This window comes from Perca fluviatilis, unplaced genomic scaffold, assembly GCF_010015445.1.
Source record: "Perca fluviatilis unplaced genomic scaffold, GENO_Pfluv_1.0 PFLUV_unplaced_scaf_15, whole genome shotgun sequence".
Classification (NCBI taxonomy): Eukaryota; Metazoa; Chordata; class Actinopteri; order Perciformes; family Percidae; genus Perca; species Perca fluviatilis.
The window spans coordinates 94446-99287 of NW_024375558.1; the positions used below are offsets into that span (position 1 = coordinate 94446).

Here is a 4842-nt window from a genome sequence, read left to right on the forward strand (position 1 = left end):
AGGTAAGACTACATGCTCAGTAGCTAGGTAAGACTAGATGCTCAGTAGCTAGTTAAGACTACATGCTCAGTAGCTAGGTAAGACTACATGCTCAGTAGCTAGGTAAGACTAGATGCTCAGTAGCTAGGTAAGACTACATGCTCAGTAGCTAGGTAAGACTACATGCTCAGTAGCTAGGTAAGACTACATGCTCAGTAGCTAGGTAAGACTACATGCTCAGTAGCTAGGTAAGACTACATGCTCAGTAGCTAGTTAAGACTACATGCTCAGTAGCTAGGTAACTGGGTTATTTTTGACCCAACTCCTGGGTTAAAAAGGGACCAACTAATTTCTGGGTTATTTCAACCCAGAAAATTGGGTTATTCTTTTTGACCCAACTTCTGGGTTAAATATTTGACCCAAATCTTGGGTTAAAATAACCCAACAGTGTAGTTAATATAACCCAACTTCTGGGTTAAATATTTGACCCAAATGTTTCGTTAAAATAACCCAACTTCTGGGTCAAAAGAACAACCCAATTTTCTGGGTTGAAATAACCCAGAAATTAGTTGGTCCCTTTTTAACCCAGGAGTTGGGTCAAAAATAACCTAACTTGGGTTACTATGCCAGTATGCCTTATTTCAGAAAATAAAACATTTTTTACATTATATTACACACTTTAAGCACTTTTACATTTGTATTGCATTAAATTAAATTAAAATCTATATAAAAAACACACACACTTCCCAGTGAGCATTTGATGTCAATTTAACATCAATATGACATCAAACATTGACGTCAAAATTACCTCAAAATGTATTGACATATTTTGATATGATTTCAATGTCAAGCATCACTCAATTTCAACCTAAATGTACAATGACTGACAACATACACATAGATATATGTGCAAATTATTTAATTTATGTAAAACTTAGACATTAGAACATACATCATGTATCATGTAGTGGTTTCAAAATGTATCAACGTACAAAATCCCAATTCCTGTAGGGCATGGCTAATGTACATAATGTTTGTTTTTCTCCCATAGAAACCATAGATTTCTTTTGTGTGCATTACTGTATTTGATTAATATCACTATGCATCTTATAAATGCTATGAAAATGCCCCCCTCCACTCCCTTGTGAATCTATGCCTGTGTACCTTTTAAGTCTGGGTTACACAAGGATGGCAATATCCCGACCCTCCATAAATGGTCCTGAAATGTCAGTAAGAACCCATAGTATATGGAATATCCATGTTTTTTTATTCATTAATACTGTTTTTGTACTGTATAATCCAGCTCATACAAAAGCAAAGTATTAAAAACAAACTTATTTTCCGTGTGTGGGCAAGACATTTCCCACCACACAGTTAAGTTTGGCCACGCACCGAGTCGTTCACAGACTTCTGGCCTTTTCTGGAGGCGCTGGTGTCTGTTGAGGAAACACAAACACAAAACACAGAGTGAGGTCTGGTGTACAGACATAAATGGCCTGAGTCTTTAAGGTACATACTTAGAGTTTTACTTATATTTTGCAGCCTGCCCATAAACTCCCTCTCCTTCTCCAGTCCTGAGGTCCCTGACTCCTGGTAGGGGTTAGGGTGTTTTTGTCTTGGAACTGGAGGAGGAATTCAGGCTTGGCGTAACTCTTCCTGGTGGGGGAGGAGGAGGAGGCTTCTGGTTGCTCCGTGATGGCGGCGTGGTGTGGGTGAGGGCCTAGCGGAAATGCTCCCTCATCCCTCTTTGACTGGGTGGGCCGCGGTCTGAGGGGGGCATAAGCAGTCAGCGGTGGCCATGTTGTGGCACATAAGAGGTGCCACCATCTTCTGCTGCCCGACAGAAGGTTGTTCTTGACCTTAAAACAGTAGAAGAGAAAAAGATTGCATGCTAGTTAAGCCAGAAGAGTTTTAATGAAATCCAGCATGAACAGATAAGTGACTGAGGAGAACTTACATGAGCAGACACAGCCGGGTCCTCAGGTCAGTGAAGTTGGGGACCCTTTAAGGCCGATCTCCTCCGCGCCACCTGCAGGTGGTGCAAGAAGTTTTAGCATGGGCCCTTCCCAGCCGTGAAGAAAACCAGCTGGTTCGGTGGCTTGCTGGCCACCCGCAGCTGCAGCCACCTCTCCAGCCATCGAAACTTCGTCGGGTCTCTAAGAACATTTGGGCCACCCCAAAGGACTTGTTAGTCTTGTGTTCCCTGATCTGCAATACACAGAAAATGGACAGACTCTTTCAGAGGAAACATTAACAAAAACAACAGACTCACAAGCAGTGATGACAACAGGACACAGAGATTTATACTTACAGAGATCACAAAACCATCATCGCCAGGCCCGGCGCCTCTGCGGCCTCTTTGACCTCGCAACCCGGAGGTTACCGATCCCCCGGCAATGACCGTAATGGACTCTGTGAAAGCCAGATTACAGGTTGGAGATTACTATTTTCACTATTTTGGAAAGAGGGATGCACACTACCCAGCAGCTCTGGGATCCTCAGTGTGGCCCCTCCTGACACCGCTTCAGGTCCTCGCAGGGATATTATCCTGGCCTTCTTGTGGCTTTTCACTGCCAGCTGGTGCAGGACAACGTTCCTGGTTGTGTCTGTGATGCACTTTGTGATGGGGCGCAGCACGCTCACCACATCCATCGCAGTCAGGTGAGACTGGGCAGGCAGGGTTTCCCGAAAGTATTTGAGGAACTGCTGTATGGTTCTCAGGTAGAAATGTGCCGTTGTGATGGTCTTGCCTGGGGACTGGAGGTGGGCTGTGTATCTGCAGAAACATAGGCTTTGAGTTAGTCACTGTTCACATCGGTTGTGTGTCATAACCACTTCACAATAATTCACATGGAAAGTCACTTACTTTTGGATGCCATCAATGTTCCTTAAAATAGCAAACTGAACAATATAGTCTGTCCCTTTGCCAGGTAAAATATAAAAGACCTGACCCTCGACACTTTGGACTGTGTATTTTCCAGCTGCTTGGAAGGGGGGCAGCTGCCCTCATGGTACCGCTGGTAGTCCTGGAGGTCTTCTGTGAACACATATTTTAAATGATCTGAGTAACATTTAACATTGAGGTAGAACACATATATTTGTACTACTTTTCTTTCTTACCAATTGAAGGAGGGAATTTCAGGTTCCTTATTCCAGGGCTACGTCCACTGCCCCGGAAGAGGTTTTTCAGGTTTGTTCCTGACTCTGGTCCATTTCCTGCTGGTCCAGCAGCATGAACGGAGGCTGCTCCCCAATAGGGTCTAGCTGCTCCTGTGTGTGTTGAGGAGGAGGCTGATGCTGCTGAGGCTGAGGGCTATTTTTCTTCTTTCAGACTATTACAAAAAAACAGATACACAATTACATGTTTATTTTACCCTGTCTATTTGTTTCCTTCCTCTCTATATTGTTAAGGTTTTTACATTAGGGATTAATTCATATATCATTCAAAGCCTGATTTATGTAAAAGGTTATACCTAAAAAAAAAAAAATAGATTTTCCCTCCCAAATTTCCCTCCTTTAAAAACGAGTGTAATCTACTCTACACATTTTTTCTGTATATTCATCCTTAAAAATAAATGTACAGAGATAACTTCCAGGGAGTTGTGTATAAATCAGAGGTACACCACAGCCCCGGGCGGAACCGGCGATTTGTCAGCATTACATTTTTGCATTTTTTATTTAAAAGGAACTACATAACGTACTTAATACATAACTTTTAGTAACGTTAACAAACAATTAAAAATACATCCAACATGGAAACGTGAGCATTCAAAATAGGCTACGTCATAGCTGAATACAAATTTCCCTCCTTTTTCTGTTCACTTTTCAGCAAGAAAATATCCAATAATAATAATGTCCGTACATTTCTAACGGTCGGTGGATTAGCTATCGTTAGTAACGTTTTATTCATAAACATCTTCTTAAACCGAGCTAAATCAATGTTATCTACGTTTTAGCGTGCTAACATTTGTGGTATCATTAACCTGGCTACATTGGCTGGCTAGCTAGCTAGCTAGCTAGCCAGCCAATGTAGCATACAGTGACTCAGATACATCTTAATAAAAAAGAAAACCGATAACTTACTTAGCTACTTAGATAACGTTTATTTTAATGTGCAAACAGACATAGCACTAGATAGATAGATAACAACGATACAGCATTGACATGTCTCCTTTGAAAAAACGTAAATGTCAGTTAGCTACTCTTCACAAGCAAGCTAGGTAGCTAGCTAGCTAGTTAAGTTAGCTAATGGAACGTAAGATAGTTTATTTTAGAAGCACGGTTTAAACAAGCACATTTTCTGCAACAAACTACCAGTAAGATGAAAATGCTTACCTCGCCTCCCTGCCCCAGGAACCAAAGTGTCGTTTAGAGGAGAAAATAAGCTGGTCCGATGTCAAGACAACTAACCAAAAAATACATTGTAGAGAGAGAGCGCGAGAGAGAGAGAAAGCCAAGCCTATAACCCAGAACATGGGTTACTCTTTGAAAAATAACCCAGAAACCCAAACAACCCAGGCAATGGGTCAAATATTAGCCCTATAACCCAGAAAATGGGTTACTCTCTGAAAAAATAACCCATAATTTTAACCCAACACAAATAGTAGTAAGGACTACATGCTCAGTAGCTAGGTAAGACTACATGAGCTAGCTAGCTGTTTCTCCAACTTCAGTCAGTACAAGGCAGGATTAGCCGGGAGACTTCTTCTAAATGAGGACACACTTCCAACTTTGTGCGGAATACCTGCAGAACAGGGACATGGAAGTAGTTCTTTTGGTGATTAAGGTGAACTAGTGTGTGTTGTAGCAGTGTTTTGCCATTGAGAACGACTTAGCATGCTAACGGTTAGCCCCGTAGCCCCC

The 4842-nt window shown here is 41.9% G+C and overlaps 1 long non-coding RNA gene across 1 annotated transcript; it reads right to left on the reverse strand.

Moving 5' to 3' along the window:
• Positions 1 to 2524: 2524 nt before the first annotated feature.
• On the reverse strand, positions 2525 to 4570 carry LOC120555069. Its single transcript, XR_005638634.1, has 4 exons — positions 4315 to 4570; positions 3100 to 3311; positions 2846 to 3016; positions 2525 to 2755 (listed from the first exon to the last, which is right to left on the reverse strand). It is a non-coding gene; the product is annotated as an uncharacterized LOC120555069 (long non-coding RNA).
• Positions 4571 to 4842: the final 272 nt, after the last annotated feature.